At 48.0% G+C, this 24,531-nt stretch overlaps 1 protein-coding gene across 25 annotated transcripts in view; it reads left to right on the forward strand.

Moving 5' to 3' along the window:
* Positions 1-24,531, forward strand: part of NRXN2 (neurexin 2) — a 2,524,532-nt gene that overhangs the window by 395,645 nt on the left and 2,104,356 nt on the right. The window contains exon 1 of one of the 25 annotated variants that reach the window (XM_069645046.1): positions 20,829-20,851. The exons of the other annotated variants lie outside the window; for them this stretch is intronic. The gene's annotated coding sequence lies outside the window, so the exon portion shown is untranslated. Of the gene's footprint in view, positions 1-20,828; positions 20,852-24,531 lie in introns of those variants that run through there. 25 annotated transcript variants of the gene reach the window in all.

Raw genomic sequence — 24,531 nt, forward strand, 5'->3', positions numbered from 1 at the left:
AGCTGAATTCCAGACATAGCTGGGCACATGTTTTTCCCCCATATGCGTAGCTTCATTTATGCGAAGGAATGACTACGTGCGCTTAGCTTGGACTGATGGCATTCATGATGGCTATTGGAACGTACTCTTGCGGCGATGTCTAAATGATTCCGATGGGGCTGCTGAACAAAGCATATAAGGACTCCAGAACCACACTTTATTCACTGTGATAATCTGCCAGGGATAAACTGCTCCAGCGGATCGGCCCCTCTCCATCACAGACTCGGTGTGTGCCGTGTGATGATGGGCCATAGCCACTGCCAAATCCTAGCAGACAGACAGCCAGCAGCAACTTGAAAAATAAGCTACAAAATGGGAGAGTAGACTAGCCTGAGGCACTCCTGCCACGACAAACCAGCCTAGCACAATCCACAAAGAAAGCATACGAACATGCCCGCGTTGCGGAAGCACATAGATAGCTTCACCTAAGAGTAGTGCCAGATTTACAGGGCAGTGATCACCTCCTCATATGAGTCGTCACCCCCAACTCCAAAATGGGAGCGCTCCCCGAGGGTAGAGCTTGGCAGCGCCAGGCAAGAAGGAACCTATAACCGCCCAGAAAATAGGTCACCCGCGGCCATACCCAAGAGCGATGAGTGGAACCCCCCTGTTTAATATAAGACACGCGCTGAGACCCACCCTCCAGGAAGGCTGACCCTTGGTATCATGTTGACGAATCCCTGACTTCTATTGCTTAGCAACAGGGAAGCATCGAAGATCTAGCCCTTCTACCCTTTCAATAAATGGCCAACTAGACCTATCTGGTGCCCTCTTTGAATTGCTCAATTAATGCATTTTGGCCCCTAAAATGGCTGGAGGTTCTCATGCAAGGGGCGGTGACATCCTGAGTTGGAGCGTGTCTAAACTGCCTCCTTACACAGATAGACGATTAGTCTGCATTTTGTGGCATGGAGGTTGTTTGATTCTGTGGGGTTCACACCTTTCTCAAAGCAACAACAATGCTCTGAAAGGGGTGTGTCTTCTAGGCATTCCTTTTTACTTAATGGGGCACCAGGATTAATGAACCCCCGAAGAGGTCCTACCTGCAGCTTTCCAGCACCTCTTCTAGGGTGAAGCCAACCTTGTGGCTGCCGTATCGCCTGAGTAATCCATCCTCTGATCCTTGGTTTTCTGAGTATCATCTTCTGATGTGCTGATAACTAGTGGAACCCTCAGCCTGTTCTACCCACTGGGGAGTTGTTTCCTCCAACTGATGAAGAATGAAATAGTCCTGTGAGCATAGAAGGGAAGAAACACTTGATCCGGCATCACACCTGTTGTTAGCAGTGTGGGGGGCAAGTACCTTGAACCGAAAGCCATTCAATGAGTCCCCCCTCACCAAAGAAACGTCTTTTGCCACCCTCCAGCAGCCCTCAAATTGTTGCATACCAGTTCCATGCCATCGCCACCCAGCAGTGCACCCAACATTTGACTACAGGCTGGGCCTGCACTGTATATTCATGGGCCTACAGCAGGGTTCCCAACAAACTAAGGGACATATATTTAATTGAGGTGTTTATGTTTGTGTGCTCATGTGAAATGGCTGCAGTTGGAGCATTTGTAGGCCACCTTCCTTGCATTGTAAAGACCCATTAGCCAACAAAACTGGACTCATTATGTGGGCTTCATAAGGTTGAAAGACACAAAGGGCATTGCCAGAATATGAGCACATGCATGCAGTTTCCACTAACACCACTGGTGATCTACACATAGGTGAACCCGGAGCCATGGGATCAACCCTCCAAGTGGGCCTCAATTTCTCCTAAGTCTCCCTGCTTACTCCCTCTCTTAATGTACTCGAGTCAGGACTCTGGCTAGATGGCTCATCCTTGCGGTTCATGGACACTGCCATTGATGGTCCAAATGAGCCTTAGAAAGATTTGCTGGCTGAAGACTGGCAGGCATACCCTGAAGCTAAGGGTAGGTCTGTCAGGGGAGTGAAACCCACCGCCTGACTCCTATTTCTGGTCACCAGGCCTGCAGGTGTTCTTGCACTAGGCAAACGATGCACTGTTTTTTTCAGATCCTGTTATACAATTGAATGCAAGGAAACGGATGCAATGCTGCCCATGTCTTACTCGTTTCAGTAACCTCTGCTAACAGATATTTTCACCTAGTTCGGCTATTGTGCGCATACCTGCAATCATACGGTGTCTATGCGCATATTTCGCCTTTCTCCCTGAGGCACAAGGGGCGGTACCAGTTCAAACCATTTTGGATATTCAAGTTTCACACAACCACCAAAATACACTGCCAAAGACCAAGCAGACCAGAAGAAACAGAAAGATACACTGCAACCTAGTCAACAGCAGATCAATATCCAAGCACATGAACTGTGAAAAATGGATAATGTTGTGTTTAGTAAACTGTACATTTGTATTGCAAAAGGTTTTAGTTTAAGCTGTATTGCAATAAATAAAATATCCAAGCACACAGCAGAAATATAAGACCTGCTTTGCGATGGAGGGTTAGACATGCTATTCCTCGCAGAAACTTGGCTTAAGCAAAACTAGAAGGTAACAATGCCTGGCTGACTACACAACAACTTGAAACTCAAGCATGCCAACAGAGAAGGAAAAAGAGGAGGAGGACTTGTGGTTGCGTACAAGAACCAGCTAAAAATAAAAACAGCACTACTATTAAACATCCCACATTGTGAATCACTCATCCTGCACCTATTTAGACCCCCAAACCAATGTAACGTTTCTACTAATCTATAGGCCACTGACCTACGACTCAATCTTCGTAGACACCTTCATGGACCAACAAAACACGAACTAATCAAGTAACGGCAATGCATCTACAACAACTGGTGAAAGGAGTGACACACACAGCAGTCCACACACTAGATCTAATGTTCTGCAAAACAAATCTGGTGACAACTGCACCTCTGATGCACATCCTCTGGAACAACCACCTTAATATACAGTTTGTTATCCAACCGCCAACAAAGATATCTGACAACCACCCTAAAAATCCTCCAATTCTGAAAAGAAACTGGTGATCCATTAACAGCGTGGACATAAACGCAAGACTGGAAGCCGCAAAACCAGCCATCACCATCCTAGACTCAGCAGGCATAGAAGAAAGAACAGACACAATCCCAAAATGGATCTCCAAAACACTAGATGACATTGCACCAGAAAAAACGGTTACGTCCTCACTAAAGCAAACAATGAATGGATGGTTCACGCCACATCTCAAAGACTGAAAAAAAACAACAGGAAACTAGAAAAAGAATTGAGGAAAAACTATGATCAGCACAAAAAAAATGCATACCAAACACAGATTAGATTATACAAAGCTAAATCCTCAAAGCAAAAAAAAAGCATACTACAATGAACGGATCACAAAATCAAGCAACCCCCAGGAAGAAATGTTCAAAATCATATATTAAATAAGAAACGCTTTCATGTGCAACAATGCACCGACCCCTGTGCAGAAACCATGGAATGACCTTGCATATCACTTCAAAAATAAAATCATTGGCATACAGTAAATCATAGAAAGCAAGCCAAAAAGCAGCACTTACCACCTCAACCAGTCAACACTGGAACCACCGACTAGACTAAACCACCTCCCACTGATCTTGTCTGATAAATCCAACAACCTGGTGATGAAAAGCAACTGAGGTCTACCAGATCATACTCACCCAAAGAACACCGGCAGAACATTACTCCATCCTCTTCAACCATCCACTAGAAACAGGAGCCATGACACAAGCTTTTAAATCAGCCTACATCAAGCCACTCCTCAAAGATACTTTGGAAAACACGGAAGACCTAACCAAGTACAGACCAATTTCAAATATCCTCTACCCAGTGAAACTACTAGAAAGCTACGTCTATGAACAAATCTCGGAATATGTAGAAAAAAACCGGCTGTTAGATCAGGCACAAGTGGGCTTCTGACCGATAAGAGGAACGGAAAGTGCACTACTGTTTATATTTGACGATCCAAAGACCAATGCAGACTCCAGCGTCAACTTAGCACTAATACTACTCAATCTCTCAGCAGCCTTCGACCCAGTTAACCATGATACACTCATCAAAAGACTAGAATATATTGGGATCTGCAACACAGCTCTCCTATGGCTGCAAATTCTTCTTGACAGAAAGAACAGAAACAACATGGATAGCCCCATTCAAATGAACACCTCGGAAAAAAACATGCAGAGTCTCACAGGTCTCCTAGCTATCCCCATTATTCTTCAACATCTACATGACCTCCTGATCAACCTCATCAAAACACATGGCCTCACCTGCTATAACTGTGCAAATGACACTAAAGCCATCTTTAAAATCAATGCCAGCAAGAACAAAACCCAGCACTCACCAACTGCTTCGCTGAATTAACCAGTGGATGAGCAGCAACAGCCTTAAACTCAACCCAGACAAAACCAAAATCATGATTGCACCCATTGACCCGTGAAACAACAATCACATTCCATGGCCCACCGAGCTAGGAAACCCGCCAGAACCATCCAAAGTGGTCAAAAACCTTGCAATCCTAATGGATAACGAGCTCAATTTAGAACCACAAGTCAACGCAGTAATGAAGAAATGCTTCTTTGACCAACATGCGATCAAGAAGATACTTCCTTTTCTCTCTTTCACACACAGAACACTCGCGGTCATCTCTCTAATCATGTCAATGATCGACTACGCCAATAGCATCTACCTTGGGAATGCCAGAAAACCTTGTGAGGAATCTACAGCGAGCAGCAGCAAGACTACTCCTTAGAATAACTAGGAGAGAACACTTCACTCCAACACTAAGAAGACTGCAATGGCTACCATTCAAAAAACACATCTTCTTAAAACTCTCTGCATAACACACAGAGCGATCCACTGCGATGGAGCAGAATTCATACAGGAATAAATCGCCATCTACAAACCAACTCGGACACTAAGATCCAGCAATGACATCCGCCTCAAACCAAAACAATGCCTACTCTGGTAGGTGGCTAAAAGAGAGTCTACAATCTCTGGAGAACTTGCTGTTATCAGATGCTGTTATTGGTACCACCCCTCCCCTCTTCAGGTTACAGTGATGGAACTAACCATTGAGCAATCTCTCACCTAAGGAAGGCGGGTGAGGAAATGAGATCCTTGCTGGGTGTCACCCATGAGACCTTGTCAGCGCATAGCAAGCCTACAAATAAATACCTCGGCCTGGCCCAGATTGATGAGGCCACCTCATTGGTTTGTGCCCTTGACCAAGGATCATTGTTGGATGCTGTGGGATGGGGTTTGGGCACCAGGCTGCTTGGTGACCCTTTGCACCCGCATGTCTGACCAGCCCTGCACCCCCCCTTCCCCAGCCTAGAGGCGCAAGGGCTAGAGGCACATTTTCCTTTGCATGTGAGAATAGCTGATTAATGGTCCTGTGCACTAGTTAAAGAAACTAGTCTCGCTGTGCCCCAATTCCACCCATGGTGCATTGTCGCATTATCTTTACTGAGCCGGGCGGTGGATAAATGCATCACGGACAACCCCACCTTATATAGGACGGGAAGCAGGCCTTTAAGTGGGCTGGGGGCCCAGATGGGTCTGACAATTGTGTTTGACACAGGGACGTGCCGGGGCTCCCTAATGTCCCCCGCCAACCGCAGCCCACTAGATGTCAAGACTATTTTTCTAAAGCCCAGAGCTCTCATGCATCTGTGAGAGCTTCAGGCTTTAGAAAAAAGCCAAGTCTGCAATTTCATTGCAGCACTGACCCCCTGCAAGGCACCCCTTTCATTAGAAATGCAGGGATCATCACCTTTGTGCCCCAGTTGCTAGGGTGATGATTGATGCAGAGTGGTGCCTGGCAACACCTGATTTGAATGCCTCCTATTAGGCCACGGCCCTTTTGCATAATCAAGCAGGGGCTCTTAGAGGGGCGTGGCCTAACAGGCGGCTTTCAACTGAGGCAAGTGTTGCCTCTTAATTGAGGCGCCGCCCCCCTGCCAGGCCATTTCGCCCACGACCCCCTGGCTCGATTTGGCAAGCCACTTAACGCACTGAAATGCTGGGCTTTTCAGGGAGGAAACAGCAGCTGGATCAATGCATTATGATCAGCAGAGTTCACCTGAGGCAATCCTGCTACAGAATCCAGCAGACAGCTGTATGAAAGGGCAGACATTTTGCTGAGGCCGGTCAGGGGAGCGTGTGATCTCTGTGACTCAGACGCCGGGGGCCGACCCATTAGCACTGTCTCCAGGTGTCGGCCCTGGCATAAGGCTTCTTGCCTGGTGCGGCTAGCACAGGCACCTGCCTGCTTCTTTATTGCATGCAGGAGCAGAGGCTGCAGCACAAGGCAGCCACATCTAAATTGGCCTTCGCTCTCCATCACGCCATCTTCCCTAATGGGTAGTCTGACTTCTGTGAAGTCGCATAGAGTGTGGCGACGTCACTGGGCTGACCTCAGATGTGTGGGAAAAGGTGATCCTGTGTTTCCCGGCGTGACCACCTGCTCTGTGATATCGGGCCTAGGGATGGAGTGGGGAGGATGCCCTGGTCACCCCCAGTCCCTGGGTCTGGGGACAGGAGCGTTCTACAGTAGCCACAGCAAGGCCCCTGTCCTGTTAAAGAACCCCCAAAGTAGAGAACAACATGTTGCTATAAATGCCAGCCCCGCACGCCCCAAAACTCAGACCCAGCAGTCAAGAAACTTTGCTCATTTCTCTCAAGCAAGGTGTAATTCCTAAAAAAGGAGTACATTGCTTACAGGGGGTCAGAGGCGTTGCTAGGGGGGGCTAAGAGGGGTATAACCCTGGGTCTTTTGGTAGTAGCCCCGATAGAAGCTCAAGGGCTAAAACCAAAAGGCTAGCTAGCGCTGAGTCCCGACAGTCCCGCCATTAGCGTAGCCCTGGATATTTTCCAGACCTAGCAACGTCCTTGCCGGGGTTCAAAGAGACACGCTGCTCCCCAATGCGGCTGCCACCAGAGCGGCGCAGCGTTCTGAAGCTTCCATGCCTGCACAAGTATCAGGGAGACTCCAATATGGCGGGCCGGCTTCTTATAGCCTCAGTCCAGAGAACATGGGAGAACTGTGTTACTCACCCACACTTGTAGTAAAATGCCTATTGGAACCTGGGCCAAACCGTGCTGACCAAAAAAACGCTCAGATGTACAGGCTCTCACTGGGGTACAGTCCAGGACTGCGGGGAGGAGAGGGGTCAGGGGAATGCATAAGGAATAAGGTCTGAGGAGGTGGTGGTGGGGAAAGAAGGAGCAGAGAGGAGAAAGAGGAAGGAATAAGGTCTGAGGAGGTGGTGGGGAAAGAAGGAGCAGAGGAGAAAGAGGAAGGAATAAGGTCGGAGCAGGGGGTGGGGAAAGAAGGAGCAGAGGAGAAAGAGAAAGGAATAGGGTCTGACGAGGTGGTGGGGAAAGAAGGAGCAGAGGAGAAAGAGAAAGGAATAGGGTCTGAGGAGGTGGTGGGGAAAGAAGGAGCAGGGGAGAAAGAGGAAGGAATAAGGTCTGAGGAGGTGGCGGTGAAAGAATGAGCAGAGGAGAAAGAGGAAGGAATAGGGTCTGAGGAGGTGGTGGGGAAAGAAGGAGCATAGGAGAAAGAGGAAGGAATACGGTCTGAGGAAGTGGTGGGGAAAGAAGGAGCAGAGGAGAAAGAGGAAGGAATAAGGATTGAGGAGGTGGTGGTGAAAGAAGGAGCAGAGGAGAAAGTGGAAGGAATAGGATCTGAGGAGGTGGTGGGGAAAGAAGGAGTATAGGAGAAAGAGGAAGGAATAATGTCTGAGGAGGTGGTAGTGGGGAAAGAAGGAGCAGAGGAGAAAGAGGAAGGAATAGGGTCTGAGGAGGTGGTAAGGAAAGAAGGAACAGAGGAGAAAGAGGAAAGAATAAGGTCTGAGGAGGTGGTGGGGAAAGGAGGAGCAGAGGAGAAAGGACGGAATAAGGTGTGAGGAGGAATTGGTGGGAAAGAAGGAGCAGAGGAGAAAGAGGAAGGAATAAGGTCTGAGGAGGTGGTGGTGAAAGAAGGAGCAGAGGAGAAAGAGGACGGGATAGGGTCTGAGGAGGAGTTGGTGGGAAAGAAGGAGTGAGGAGAAAAATGAAGGAATAAGGTCTCAGGAGGTGGTGGGGAAAGCAGGAGCAGAGGAGAAAGAGGAAGGAATAAAGTATGAGGAGGTGGTGGGGGAAGAAGGAGCAGAGGAGAAAGAGGAAGGAATAAGGTCTGAGGAGGTGGTAGGGAAAGGAGGAGCAGAGGAGAAAGAGGAAGGAATAAGGTATGAAGAGGTGGTGGGAAAGAAGGAGCAGAGGAGAAAGAGGAAGGAGTAAGGTCTGAGGAGGTGGTGGGGAAAGAATGAGCATAGGAGAAAGAGGAAGGAATAAGGTCTGAGGAGGTGGTGGGGAAAGGAGGAGCAGAGGAGAAAGAGGAAGGAATAAGGTATGGGGAGGTGGTGGGGAAAGAAGGAGCAGAGGAGGAAGAGGAAGGAGAAAGGTCTGAGGAGGTGGTGGTGAAAGAATGAGCAGAGAAGAAAGAGGAAGGAATAGGGTCTGAGGAGGTGGTGGGGAAAGAAGGAGCATAGGAGAAAGAGGAAGGAATAAGGTCTGAGGAAGAGTTGGTGGGAAAGAAGGTGCACAGGAGAAAGAGGAAAGAATAAGGTCTCAGGAGGTGGTGGGGAAAGGAGGAGCAGAGGAGAAAGAGGAAGGAATAAGGTCTGAGGAGGTGGTGGGGAAAGAAGGAGCGGAGGAGGCAGAGGAAGGAATAAGGTCTGAGGAGGTCGTGGGGAAAGCAGGAGCAGAGCCGAGCCAGGGAGGAGAAATTCATAGGTGGCAGGAAGGCCATCAGCCCAGGGCCTTGGGAGAAGGGAGCAGTCCAGGGATTAGCCGGGGGCCCATAAATCCCCTACCCCAGCGTCCCAACTTGCGAAAGCCACTTGAAGCAACACCCACCTTTCCTGCTGCGGTGGTGTAAGAGCTGGCCATATCCATGGGCACTGGCTCTATACCCCAGAATACCCCTGGAACCAGGCCCACTGGGCGATGCACTAGGAGGTCCCTGGTGAATGGCCATCAGGAGAGCGAGAAATACTCCAGTGAACCACGACTCTCTTCATCACCGCCGGGAGCAAGACACCCCGAGACTGCGAGCAGCACTGACGAGACACCCGCAGAGACCTTTTGTTGAGTGGCATTTTTCCTGCTGGTTTCCCCTTTAAGAAGCTTGGTTTTGTGTTACAGTGTTGAGTCGAAGGATCTCTGCCCAACAAAAACACTGGTTTGTTTTTCATCTCAAAGAATCGCCATTTTGAAGAAAACCTTGGCGACATCCCATGAACCCCACACTATGGAGGGAAGGGAGATTTGGGAGTTGAAGGAATAAGGTATTCCAACTAACGAAACCTCCTAAGATCCAGGCATCATTTTCAAGTTGTGTTTTTTTTTAAAGTTGTGCCCCTTTCTTGAGACCCCTTATTAAACGTTCTTCTGGCACTCTAGCATTTAGTGTCACGATCCCCTCTGGACTTCATGACAAGTGTCGCGCTTTTTAGAGGGACCACGGCTACCAGACGGGTCTAGAAGCAGAGGCAAGAGGGAGCAAGCAAGGTACATGTCACGGACCCCATGCTTGCCCTTTAGTGGTGATATCTGTCTAACCAATGCAAAAAGTCCAGGGTCGTGCATCGGTAGTGGGCGTCAGAGTCCCCTCGTCGTTACCACCAGTCCACTCCAGTCTCCTTGCGCCACGCTCCCAGCATGCATTCTTTTCACCCAGTTACCCATTACAGGGATTTACCCATAGTTTGGAAATCCCTACTCTTAAAATGTTGAGCGACACACTACACGCATGTGCATGACTGCAGCGTCGCTGCTGCTGGCCCGTCCTTTATTTCTGCAGCCAACACATTGAGCATACTGAGACTACTGGACCCTGGCCGGAATTGATATTTTGTCTTACCCATGTCTGCTGCAGCCCAGACTCAACACATGGCCACCAAGAAGATTCAACAGATACAAATCGCTGTCAATCCAGGCGTTGGGCCCTGGCTTAACGAGGGCCGAACAGTTATGTTGTACATGTACAGCGATAAGAACAAAGGGGTTAAAGGGCTTCCTGAGGACACACACATGCTCGCTTTGTCAGAGCTAAGGTGGTGTAGACACTTTCAGAGGAGGCTGTTCCTGTATAACTTCTGCAGGGATGTCACGCGGGCACCCCGGTATGGATGCTGCAAGCATTGCCCGCAGGACATGCAATGATATGATGCTTCGAATACATGCTTATAGCATGTCACATGACTCGGATCTAGATTCATAGGTAGAGGACACACTAGAGGAGCTGGGGTATATGGCACAGGCCCCAGATACATGTTTTCTCTTGCTGCTATCTATTGTAGTCCCCTTCACTAGACAGCAGTGCTGCCACATGTGTTAATAATGGTAAATAGGGGACGTTTAGAGATGACAGTACAAAAGTTATGAGATAAGGCAAGTCCTTTTTAAAAAAATCTCTGGTCTTCTGAGGATGAACATTGATGATTGCTGTTATTTTGATAATATCAGTTGTATCACAGTGGCCAGACACACCCTACCATCCAGCCATCTCCTCTCTGCCTCCACCCACACCGCTGTCATCTGCTTCAGGCGGCCAAGAACATGAAAAAGGGACTCGTCAATGAGCGCCCTGTCCAGTGTGTGCGGCAGCCATCTTGACTGTGATTTTTATTTTTGGTGGAGAAGCAGCTTGAAGTCTTTCTCGAGCAGTTTATCCTCGAAAACAAAGTCACCATTAGCACACCACCTGTAATGTCAGGGTTCTAATGACATTAATGGGTGTGGCCTGAACTGACCAGTAAAGCCTCTACGCTTGCTTGACGTGAAGGAAGAGTAGAATAGAGGCTCAACTCGGCTAACGGCCCAGAAGCAATTAACGCATCATTAAAACCTTATGGTCTGCAGTTGGTACGCGTGACAACTGTGGTACTCTTTAATACTATGTCTCAAAGTTTACAGACTCTCGGCCTGTGTTTATTGCCTCTCTGTAGTCCTTTGTGAACACTGAAGCTCTCTGATCGCCATGTTCTGTGTTTGAACTGCTGCTTTATAGATGCATAGTAATTATTATCTTATCCCGGCGCTGTGCATTGAGCCTCTCGGGTCATGCATATCAACAAGCCTCGGTTCTTGGGCAATCTATATCACATCCACGGGTCATGCATGTTAAATCTCTCTGGTCATTGTGTCCTCCGGATTAAAGCTCTAGGGACAGCTGAGTGAAACGATGCTCTCTCTACCCGGGTGGCGGCCTGCCTACCATTGCTGCTTCTCTCAGCTGGCATAAATTGAGGCCTAGGTGTGCGCATCGTGCACTTTGAACCTCTTGTAGCCTTATGCGATGGAGCCTGGACATCAGCAGGCTATTTTCTGTCCAAGGCCTGTGAGCCTAAGGCCTCTGCTGCCCATGTCCTGCTCATCGAAGCTCTCAGGCTTAAGCTGTACATCAACGCTGTGTTGTCCTTTGTTACTGCCTAGAACCCCGGGGGCTAATTCTGATGCTGTGCAAGGACCTCCCGAATCACATATATATTAAGGAGTTTCCTTCCTTATTCAATGAGTATCATGTTAAACGGTTTGTATGATAAGTCTCTCTGGCCCCCTGTGTTCTAGATGTCTGGAAGATTACAATTATTATAATTGTTTTTTATAATGCGCTTAATACCGAAGAGGTTTCTAGTCGTCTCGCTTCCAGGAGGAGCGTGTTGCCACTGAGCTAATCGAGGATGGTGTCAATTGATCCTCCGTCGACCATTGAGGCATTTGTACCATTGCTCTTTTAATCAGATGTCATATATGAACCGACCCGGTCCTATATATTGAAGACTCCTGATCTTCAGATAGAGGGTATCACATGTATGGTTACTATGCACTAAATGCCTCTGTGGCCAAGATCTTGCTCAATGAAGTGCTGCATCCTACTGATGCTTGCTCGTCCTCACTGATGTCTATTATATTACTCTGTTTCCCTCCTGGTGTATATTGAAGCAATGGCAATGGCTGGCTGTATCTTACACCCCGCTGGTCCTATATCTGCAGGAGCCATAGTCATGAGTAGGTGAAAATGTGCTGGTGTTCTCTGAATGTCACATCTCCCTGCTCTCCATGGTCCCTATATTTCGGCTCTTACGCTTACGGTGTAAATGATTGCATCTTTGTCCTTGTCGGTGTGTCGAACATTGTTATGCATCTCGACGGGTGGAGATTGATGGCCATGATCCTCTATGTTGAATACCACTAGTTGTTATATAGTGTTTGTTCAATATTTCCGAACGTGGGTCTGGCCATTTGGGTTTTGGGGCCTATGGTGCATATTAGCCTGCCCTCTTGCTTCACAGTTTGAATAGCATATGTTGAAATATACTCAATGGATTGTGGAGGGTCCTGGTCCTTACACAGAGCATATTGCACACTGGGTTTCTATATTTTAAATATCTCTAGTCCTCGCGTCTTGTATACGTGATCTCTACGTACCTAGGTGTTAACTGATGCTCTTTGTTCTTCGGTGGTCTGTTCATACATAGCTTTGTTTCAAGGCAGCAGCATATCGGATTGGCTTGGTGTACATTCTGTCTCTCTAGTCCTGAACTGAGAGACATGATCTCTGTTGTAAACTCAATCTCCTTTGTCCTCAGTGGTGTGTGAGTGTACCACTCTGTTTCTATTCGGGAGTACATCAAATTGCCTTGGTGCATACTCAGCCACTCTACTGCTGAACTAAGAAACTTGGTGTATGGTGTGAACTCAATCTCCTTTGCCCGCAGTAGTGTGCGTGTGTACCACCCTGGTTTCTAGGCGGGATTGCATTGGACGGGGTTGGTGTATACTCAGCCCTCTAGTCCGTAACTAAGAGACACAATATCTGGTATGAACTGAAGCTCCTTTGCCCTCCGTGGTTGGTGTGTCGTACCATAGTCCTGTTTCTAGTAGGCAGTATATCGGATTCCTTTGGTGCATGCCCAGTCTCTCTGGTCCTGAACTGAAAGAACCCTAGTTTGAACGTATTCCCCCGCGTCCTTGGTGGCATGCATTGCTGCACTTGCCTTGTCTTCCATACAATAACCTGTCTGGTACGAGATATGGCGGACCTGAGGTTCTTAGACAGTGCACACCTCGCCCTGGGCCTCTCCGGTCCCATCCTACCTCGGTTGTGAAGTAGAGTCCACTAGCCCTCAGTGAAGCTTTGACAGTGTATATTGAAGCCGCAGCATTGATCTGGTGGCCATTTTGGCTCTGGTCCACGCGCATGGATGACAGGCACAGGGTCCCCTGAACACGCTGCTGTGCTCAAGGCCCAGCTCTTGTGGGTCTGACTCCCTAAACAGCAGAACCTGATATCAACAGAACGTGTGAGGGGCTGCAGAGGAAGACGGGGGTCTGTAACAGGTAGAGAAGGAAGAAGCAGCAAACAAAGACACCATCAAGAATAGAGACGATCAATTCAAAGAAAGGTGGGAGAGCATGAGAAAAGGGGTGCAGACTCGAGTTGACTGCCTCTTTGATGTGAGTAGAATTCAGAGAGATCCAGGAGACCTACAACAAGCGAAGCCATGCATATATTCGTGGTTATTTGGCATATCGCGAGGAGGAGGAGGAGGAGGATGGTGGCCTGGTGCGTTCAATTCTCCTTTTCAAGCATTTTCATCTCAAGTCTTTTCAGTTTGTCTTTTTTAATGAGCTGTTTCCCCGTCTCTTCTGATGCCTGTTAGGGCCTTCTTCTTTGCCGCCGCGCCAGGCCCGAGACCGAGAACGTGGCAGGTCTCGCTCAACTTCCCCGCTCCCTCCTTTCCGCTCCCCTAACCCACCCCCACCCACGCACCCACCCAATCCCCTCTGCCCCCCACCCAAGGAAGAAAACCTATGAAATATTCAGGAACTTTGTTGATATAAATAATTACAGCTCGGAATTTAACAAGATGCAAATTTCCTGTCCCTGGATGCCTGAGGTATAAATTGCTTTTTGACAGCCAGTTACAAGGGTAATCATTTCAGAAAGGCAATTTTATTGAAATGAGGCTTGCCTGGTATTAGTAGCATAATGGCTCGACTGCTAATCCCAGGCAGTAAGAGAGAGGCTGCCCTTTAGAAACAACAAGGCAGCCAATGGGGCCTTCGCCCCCCCTCTCCATGCCCACCCGTCTGCAGGGAGAGTCAGTGCCCCCCTCCCTCCGCCCCCACCCACACGCATATTTCATCTATGAAAAGGAACCGTTTTGAGGGAGCTGAGGGGGCGTTTGAGCGGAGGGGGAAGGATTTGTGAGTGACACTGGATGTTCCGGCGCTCCTGAGGGAGTGCGATGTGTGTTTCCTTCACGGCTGTGCCTGTCCCTTAGGCCCAGTAGCTGCGTGTGCGTTGCACACCGCCTGCCAGAGCTCTACATGTGTGGGTTTTCGTGTATGCAAGTCTGCCTGTGTGTGTGATCATATATGTTTTCATGTCGAAAGAGTATGCGTATTTGCGTGCCATTATCAGGATATGCCAGTGCTTGTTAATCAGATGGTGCGCGGTTGTGAGGCGTGCACCTTTGTGGTGTGCCTCGGTTCTATGAAGCATGTCTGTGTTTTTAAAAATATATTTTTTAGCATTTTCATAAACGAAGCGGCGACATTACTCCATTCAAGAGCAGTGCGATTATTATGAAAGCAAGTTTAAAAACAGCACAAAGCATGCGAGGGAGAAGTTGTGAGGAAAAAAGAAAAAAAAATAGTAGTAAAAAACAGAACACTGGGGCAAAGCGATATTGAATCCTAATTAAACACAGTCAAATCGTAAATAAAGACAGCGAGGTGCACGATAAAGGATTTTGAAAGCCATTTTGACAAGGTGAAAGCTCTCCCTTATCTAAAGGAGGCCCCCGGATTATGCATGCTGGCATCGCATAGACTGGTCCATATTGCAGAGATGTCAGATTGCATGCAAGCTGCATGCTCTGCTAGTATTGTGGGCTGTGAGCATTGGGAAGTCGCTCCAGCTTGGATTACCCAGCATGCCCGGAGGAAGGTGAAGAGGGTCTGAGGGTGCCGGGGCAGAGGATTATCTGGACTAGTCCAGGCATATATGCCAACACTACCAGGGTCACCAACTCGGGGGCTAGAATGACCCCAAGTAGGTGTGGTGTCCTGGGCCTGCGAGCCGGAACTGGCTCGTCCCTTTTATTATTTAAGTCACATAAGTCACTCAGCACGAGCCCTGTAAGATTCCACGCTCCCAGGAGGAGTGACACACCACAGTAGGCATGTTATGTTTGCGTGAATGTACAGAGCCAGACGTGTCTTTCGTCCAACTTGCTGCTTCCGCCCATTGGTTTGAGTGCCTTATCAGCACCTCCAAATGTTTATGAATGAACCTTTTCCGCCACAAAGTCTCCCTCAGCACACAAAGTATCAGGGTACTTCTTGGAGAGAGGGTCACTGGTATATCGTGTGGAATCACAATAGGTCTTTCAGAGCTTTGCCCCACAAGGGCAGCGTGCCCCTCTGCCCCCCCCCCCCCACACCTCCCACAGTCACTGCACACGCTGCTCATTGTCTATATCCCGGTCTTTCAAAACAAGGAGAACATTTCCCGCAGGAAACAAGGGGAGGATTTTGGAAATTTTGAAGACCAATTCTTCCTACCCCAGTCCTGGTTGGCCCTTTGCAGTAGGCAAGCAGTTCTGCGCCTATTTCTAGCTGGCCTCCTGAATTTCTCCTTTGATCTGCTGATTGTCTCGGGAGGATAGCTCAGGGGCAACGTGCTCGCCTTGGAAAAAAGATGACACAGAGAAACACAGGTTTGATCCCCGGGTCCGTGCTTAGAAACCTCTGGGTATTAAGCGTGTTATAAATAACCTATCATATCATATCATATGTGAGCAATTGATGTGTGCATTGTCCTGTAGCCTGCTGAAAAAATTCCAAAGTCCAAAATGTAGAACATTTCCTTCGGCTCGAGTTTGGACTGGGAACAGGAGCAAGAGGGATGAAGGCCAAGAGGGAGCCTATTTTAGGTTAGCTTGTTGTGTGGGAAATGCTTGAAGCAGTATTCAGGAAGGGATGATTCTGAGCAGAGGCAGCCAGGCTCGGGATTGGCCTCGCCTTCCTGGCCAATTTCACTGAATCCTCGATTAGTGGCCAATATATTTTAGAATTAGCCCAACATTTTGATACGCTATATTGAGTCAGGTAGCAGAATAGTACGTTTGGAAGTCTCTGAGGGCAGATCCGCTTTGATCTTTGGAGAGTGTTGTGGTTTTGTGAGATATTTTCATTTCGAATTAATCTCTCCTCTATTCTGCAGATAAAAGGATCAGGAAACTGCAGAAAAGAGACCAGCAACTTGCTGCCCATTCCCGGGCGTGAAGGACATTTAAATCTGAGCCTAATTGTGGATCCCGCGTGCAGGGATGAAACCAGCATCCATTGCAATCCAGTTCTGGGGTTGGACACAGATTGCAGGGTGTAGATCAGGGGTCTGAAAACTTGGGCTGAGCAGGGGGGCATGCCTATGTGAAAGGAGAATGCATGGGACCCGTATGTCATAATGGATGCCAAAACCGACCACATTTTAATCTCATCGCAAACAGAAAATGCCCTCCCAAATATGTTACATTACATATCAAACTTTATATCCATAATACATAAACAACATTTCTGTACCCTGGCAAGTGGTCCAGGGGAACCCATGGCTCTCCGCCCCAGCGGGGTGTCGCATGGTGGTGAGGCCCTATCCCCTCCCCACCATGCCCTACACGGAAGGCATCACTGGGAGGCAGCCCCCCTTTCCTACCAGGCTGAGCTGCCCACCCCCCCCGGTCCTGCCGACCCCCTCCCCCGCCGGGAACCTCCAGTTGCTGTATCCCATTCTGGCTCAGGAGTCCCACAGAAAGGGATCTCAGTGTCCCCTTGGTCCTCCCGCACTCACCCACCTAGCGCCCTCCTCCCCCTCCAAAAACAGGGTTGGTGAGATGGGAAAAGACATCAAGGCGGCTCTGGGGGCTCCAGGCGGGGTGCAGGCATGGCAGCGAGAGTCAGCAGGACGAGGTGGAGAAAACATGCTCTCCTCGTCCCCCCAGGGCTCTATTTAAGCTGCAGGACTGGTGGAGTGCACCCACCGCCAGAGCCTGCGAAAACCACCCTGCCAGTCCCCTACTGTGGGGTCGGCCTAAACAGGCATCCGCCTGCTCCATCACCTCTGGCAGGCCCCTGCCCACCCAACTCGGCGCCCCCGTAATGGCAGGGTGTTGCCTTTGTTGGATATACAGATGTTTTGGACTTTGACTCCCATCGAACTAAATGGCGAGGAATCATGGGAGTCGTAGTCCAAAACACCTGGAGAGGCAGAGGTTGCAGACCTCTGGTGAGATGATCACTGGATGGGAAATAACACCACAAATGCACACGTTGCAAGATCATGTCCTGGATATTGAGAGTGGGGTGCGCAGGGCCTCACGGATTGGCAGACATCTTGTCCGGCTTCCAGGTATGCCCATTTTATATCTGAATTTTATGCAGTTAGTTTGCCCATGTGGCTTCATACCACAGTACGCCATGTTTCCAGCTGTAAGCTTTAATTTAACAACCTAATACATTGCTAAAGTCACTCTCTTGGTTCACGTCAGCAGTAGCATGAGGAACTTGCAGGAAAAGTCCGCCTGGAAACATGGCATCCCATATCCCCCAGGTTTGGTGTGGGATTGTGTGGCTGGCGGTTCCTTCCACGGCCTGTTGTCTGCCTCTGTTCCACGCTTCCGTCATCTCCTGGACTCCACTTCCTATTGTTAAAGGTGGAGACAGCACCTGGTGACAGGTTCAAAATCCAAACTTTAACTATGCGCACCTGTTTGCAGAAGGGGGTTTCCACCTTCCAAAGGCCACCGTCTAACACTCTCTGGTCTTTGGAGCTTCAGATTGGAGCGGGTATTGTGTTCCCTTTCCCATATTCATTACGCATAAATTACCGGCAACAACAACATGAACGCAGTGTTGTAGAGCTCGTAAGCACGTCTTTGTCTTGACCCAATGAGAATTTGAGCCGGAAGTGATGAGTATGTCTCCGGTTTGCTCATGTGTCCGTCATTGAGTAGCAAAGGGCACACTAATGTTTATAGTCTATTCTTGGTTGCCCCCAGGCACAGCTAGTCTTACAATGAAGGTGGCTGTGGCTTTCAATTCTCCCTTCCAGATAATGGGTAAAGCCGAGAGTGCTTCCCTGAAATATTGGGGAGCTTCCTGTTTTAGCATGTCTAGCAGGAACTGGCATGGAAATGTTGGGGCAAGCCCTGGCAAGTCTTGTTTTCCATCGGTTGCCACTCTATGCTAATGTACTGGCACACCTGTTTGTCTGATCTGTGTGATCTTGCCAGTACACACTGGGGAGTTTTAGGTGGTTGGAAGTGCAGGAGGTACCATATTTCAACCCTTTTGGTTGAGGTAAGTGTGTTCCTGCTTCAGTGCTGTCACATGGCTGCGGCTGTGGGCAAAACTGATGCAGACAAGTATGAGAAGATGGCTGTTGCTACGTGGTTTGTATTTAACTCAAAAGGGTTCAAACTAAACACTCCCCGGACCCACCGTACTCCTGTTCTGTACACAAAGCATGGTCACTGGATCTTGAGGCGTAGCGTAGATCCGATGGCTCATTAATGGCAATGGTGGCAATACATGTTTTCACATTCAATTTTACTTGCATTAGCAACCTTACATTAGAGCATCAGCAAAGTTATGGTGGATTTAGAAGGCTTAAAAAAAATCTCCCCACTGAAATGTGAAAGCAGAATTAGCCTTTCAGCCAAGTCACATGCAGCACAGTGCCACCGAGTAGAAGTCATTGGAAGTTAACCTCCAGTTCAGAGCCAGATGGGCAATGCACTGTGGGTATGCAAATTGCATTTCAACCCACCTGATATTTTTCAAGATACAAAGTGTTCATCTCCATGCCTCGATGTACATGTTTGTTTTTAATGATGTTGTCCTGATCTTATCTCTCCTGCTGACTTACGTTTCTCTTACCTGTTATCTCCTCTGGCTCTGAATGTCCTCATCCCGCCTTCTACTGCCTTATGCCCCATTCTTTTGTCCTCTTCACACGGCCTCTTCTTCCCAATTGTTCTCGGATATATTTCCATAGCATTCTCCAAAATGGATATCTAAGAGGGGCTGTGTGGCTCTTCAAAGCATCCATTCCTTCATGACTCGCCCTTGTGCCCTCAGTTCCGGCCACCATTTCCTGCCTCGAGCTGGGATCATTGAAATGTGTTACTTTAATTGTGTGGGGTGAATGTTGGTGCTGGGACCTCTTCTTTGAAAATGTGTCTCTTCTCCGTGGACAAGGACACCAAACACTCAATGGCTCTGCAGAAAGTACATATAAATATTATAAAATCTCGGAAGTCCCTTTGCTCTAGCTTGTCCACTTGCTGACGACATCCATTAGAAGATGTTCCGCAATGTGATTGGACAAGCCGGGCCATTATTGCGAGGGGAAATGCGAGCAGCGATGGATGACAAGAGCAATGTGAAGAGAAAAATGACATTACGTTGCTACGTTGAGTTGGAATTTTTATTGGTACCGTGAGAAGGTTTAAGGAAAGGTTTTCTGATTGACATTACGTTGCTATGTTTAGTTGGAATTTGTATTGGAAACGTCAGAAGGCTTAAGGAAAGGCTTTCTGATTGAAATTACGTTGCTACGTTGAGTTGGAATTTGTATTGGAACCATGTGAAGGTTTAAGGAAAGGCTTTCTGATTGACATTACGTTGCTACATTGAGTTGGAATTTGTATTGGAACCGTCAGAAGGCTTAAGGAAAGGCTTTCTGATTGACATTACGTTGCTACGTTGAGTTGGAATTTGTATTGAAACCGTGAGAAGGTTTAAGGAAATGCTTTTTGATTGCCTTAACGACAGCCCTCTGTTGAAGGGCGGGCCTTAGTAGGCAGTCCGGAATCTTTGCGCTGCCGGCGGAGAGGCCCGCTCCACATTGGATCATGCGCTGATCTTTTGCATCTCTGGGATCTCTTCCCGCCTAATGCTATCACTCCTCGCAGAAGACATTAATCCACTGCAGACCGAGCGCAATCAGATAAGAAGAGGAAGAATCCCGATATCTGAAAGATTGTGAAGGACAGTCTTCAAGGCGATCCCTCCTCCATTTTTATCTCCCAGCTTTTCTTACTCGCTATACAGGGCAGTGCAACCAATGCCTGCCCTTGAAAATAAAATGGCGACTCTAAAGTATAATTGTTTGTGCCACGGGCGGTGGGGAAGGGCCAAGAAGGGAGCAGGAACAGGCCGAGTAGGGAAGAAGGAGCACGTAGGGAGAAGGAAGAAGGTGCGCAGGGATATGTTCCACTGAAAAGCGTTCCACGGAAACATGTCCCAAACCCACGCATGATGGACTGTATTGTTTTTAAAAACAACTGTCTTTTTAATTGCTGTAATATTACGTTTTAAATTGTGATCTGATGTGCTGCGTTAGTCCCAGTTCTCTCCTCCATTCTTAACATGGGATGAATAACTGAGAGGTATGAATGGAGTTTGTTAGCCAATGTGTGATTTGAAAAAATCAGTGCTGAAGAAGTTTGTACCACTGAAATGAATTGCTTCCTGGTGAAAGGTGTCACTTCCTGTTTTGGTTCAATGACATTTACATTGCTTTCAGGCCGGGGTCTTCCAGGCCCTGGGACCAATCCTGCCCCAGCAAGCAGCAGACTAGCTCCATAGACGACCAGTGGCTTTCAACTGCCCGCACCACGGATTGGAGTGCTGTTGCTTTGACCCCTCAGTCCGACTGAAAGGTCCTTTTTGACCACAGGAAGTTCGACCTCTTTGACAAGGTAAAACTTATTTAACGGACGGTTTTTATTAACTCGAGATCACAGTGTATCTCCGTCCAGGCCAATTTGGTCTACTATTTATTTTAAGCAGTTCCAAAGATGCCATGCCGCGTGCCAGGTGAGTGCGTGTGTGGTTCCCATCCTGCCTCTCAAAAGATGGGGATAGGTTTTAAAGAGGCGCATACATTTTTCTTAGTCATGGATGTGATGTTACCGCCAGCATGTCAAAAGGAAAGACAGACTACGCTGGTCTACAAATAAGGTGTGCTGCCCCACCCAATTGGCTCCCACTATGTGCACTCGTAGGGCTAGCAACATAGTTGCAACACAGGCAAAAAACATTGCATGACGTGTTTTAAAACTAATTTATTAACAATTGTGGTTACATTATACTACACATACGGTTGATTATGCGTGCTTTGCTGAGTTCTTGTTAGTCCTCTTTCTTATGCTTAACACAGAGGAACGAGTAGGCCAAAGGCACCAATGGAGTGAGTCAGCGTATGCATGATCCCTAACAATCAGGGCAGAGATCCTTCACAGAAATTGATTATGCCGCTTACATTCATTGCTTCCAAATGGAAAGCTTCACTTCCGGGTCGATATCACCCTGGTGAAGGCTCCCTCCTCTTCTATTCCTTCAGGGCTTGTCCAGGTCCGATGATGTACAGGTAGCAGGCCAGCGCCGCCTCGGGTCATTGACTTTCATTGCTCCCAGAATGGGTTGGACCCGCTGTCGCATTGCCCCTGCAACCTGACATAAAGCGCCATTTTGAGTACAGGGTGTTAGATTTTTTGGGAAATTTTGAATATAACTAGTGGCCAGGCATTATTAGCTTAGCAGTGCCCAGTTACCCTATCAAAACCAACCAGTGACTTCCGCTGGTTGTGAGGGCTCCACGTGTGCTGTTCAACATACCTTAAATACAATAATATCTTACCAACACCTCTTTAAGGGTGGTTCTAAACACAGCTGCACCAATGATGAATATGTCTAAGCCACCTGCAATCTCGTGGGCACCTGGAATTGATAAAGGCCTGCCTATATAAACCCAGGTCCTGACTTCTGGTGCATTGCCCCGTTGCCGTGTGCAGGCTTCTCCAACAAAGTTTGATTGCCATTGCGTGTCAGGCCCCTCTCCAAAAAACCCCTTGGCAGGACCTATGACCAAACCACCACACTTTCCAGTACTTGATTCACAGCAAACATATTTCAAAGGGCCCTGGTGGTGTTAGGGCCTTGCCCCCCCAGCTGAATGACTGTGATCTTGGGCTTGGTGATTGCTAAATTAAGCTTACATTGGATTGGCCCATGTCATGACTGTGGGTAGGGGATCACCAAAAATATGCCCCGTCCCAGTTCCTCTGGCACGTTTTTTTGCCTCAATGTCTGGAATTTTAAGTGATGAGTGCAAGTTCCCTCACTCTCTCTGGACTGGGGGTTGCCACGGAGGAGATAAAAAAAATAGTACAACAAAACGTCTTGAAAAGGTAGACCAACTGCTTGGGACCTCACTGAATTCGGATCTAGACAGACAGCAAGTGTCCTTTCGGGTTTGGCAAGTCGAGAGTGTGCCTGAGATGGCCTGTCTCTCCTAGAGTGAGCCATTAAGGGCGGAGCTTGGCTTTGCATTGCCGGGATCCTGGTGGCACGCAGGATGATGCCCTGCGCCGCACCTACAACAGGTGTGTCTAAAGGTACAGGCTTGCCTCCGCAGCGCAGAGGTAGCAAGATGTTGCTTTCCAGGTCCATAAAATGTTGTAATGCCCCGTTTCCTCTTCAATTGGCCTTTAGAGATTAGAGTTTTCCCGTTTCCCAACACCCTGCCCACCCTCGGCCATGGCACACTGCTTCTCCTGATCAATAACTCCTCCTCACAATAGAAGACACTGATGGGACAGTAGTGGAATATCCAAGACTGCAGTAACTGCCCAGGCATAACATCGCCCACTGTCCTTACCACTCAGTCTGACTGTCCGAGGGCAACACGCGAAACTCAAAAACATGATACCATGGAAAGATCATTAAGACAATGTGATTGGCTTGCAATAGCTGATATCTTCTTATTATACATTAATTGTTCTTTTTATTCTTTTCAATAGGTTTCTTACTTTGCATAATGTAAACTTTGGATAAGGATGAAGTAGTTAGTCCCCTGTTTGTTTCTGTTGTCCAATTTGTATTTTCTTGTTTACCATATTTGTTTAGTACGCTTCTCAACATGGGAAGTGCATATGACATAGAATGGACATCATTTGATGAGCTGTCTTGTAGACATTAGTAGTTTCTTGACTAGTGTCACATATTTCGCTCCAACTGCGATTTTTGAAGACTTTTTCTATATGCTTACACAATTAGTAATTCTCTGCATATATATTCAATCCTTTATTGTGTGAATTGAGTACATTTCCATGCTGGGTTTCATTACTGCATTGACCTTTATATTGTCCATTGTATTCTGGAAACTAGTGGAGATTGCGGTATGCTTGTGCCACGTGGTAATGTGTTCTCCAACACAAAGTTCGGTCAATGCCGCTATCCTGCTCTCTACCTGCTCTCTCTGAAGCTTTTTGGCCTAACCAAATGGGATCGGTTTGTCCCCAGCCATGCAACAGAGTTTTACATTGAGAAAAGCCTCGGGACACCAGGAAGGAGGGGAAAATACTGGGACAGTCTCTGCAAAACCAGGACACCTGGTCACCCTGTCTCTCAACTGTAACACATTTTTCCAATCCCATCCCTACTTTCTCTCTTCCATCTTTCTTCCTCCCTATCATTCCCTTCTTGCCCAGCTTCTGTGTCTCCTTTGTCTCATGCTCCCTTGGTTACATACTGCATGGTGGTACACTCGTGTGTCACGCCAGACTCTCATTTCTTAGCTGTACCGCCGGAAGCTTCTCACTTCCTGACGATGGATGAAGGGGTGAAAGCCGGGCTGGGACCCGCACCCGTGACCTACAAGGGGCATGCGCAGTGCTTATGATGGTAACCACTCTGCTAATGTGCTTTCTCCTGCTTGGCCTAAACCCCCTTAGCCCACCCCCTCTCCCAGCCACTGCCCAGGAAAGGTGCTATAATAGAGCCTAGGGGTCCACTTGCATCGGGCATCATTGGCGCCATTTTCAGCCTAAAATCATTACATTTGCCCCAATTTAGGGAAGGGCAATGCGAATATGGCACTTTAAATTGGGCGCCATGCATCCTTGGACCGTCCCTTAGCCTGCCTTGTTTCCATGCTGAACACCACAGGCAGGAATTAAGATTTGTGATGGAAAGGTGATGCTTCACGACAAGTGCCTGCGGTCTAGACCCTCAGGCGGCAAGTCTCCCAGGTTGCTTCTGCTGTAGCCCCACGTATCCGAAGTGGGAGATGGGGGGCTACATTGCAATGGTGCCTTGCGATCTTAGAAAAAAACATTGTATAGTGTAATCTCTTGCGCTCTGCAGCCACGCATCACTTGTTCTACTAAGCACATCATCCTTTATAGTAGTAAAGGGCCTGTCGGTTTTCTCTGTACACTAACCACAATCAAAACAATTCTTTGGTCACACTTCTCCATCCCCTTTTTAGATTTGACATCTAGAGGCGGCCTTGGCTACCTGTTTGGAAAATGGGTCCAGTTATTAGCTTGACACTTTTATCTGGCATTTGAAGGAGTGAAAGATGAAGAACAGGTAC

This window comes from Ambystoma mexicanum, chromosome 2p, assembly GCF_040938575.1.
Source record: "Ambystoma mexicanum isolate Mex_15411 chromosome 2p, UKY_AmexF1_1, whole genome shotgun sequence".
In the NCBI taxonomy this organism is placed as follows: domain Eukaryota; kingdom Metazoa; phylum Chordata; class Amphibia; order Caudata; family Ambystomatidae; genus Ambystoma; species Ambystoma mexicanum.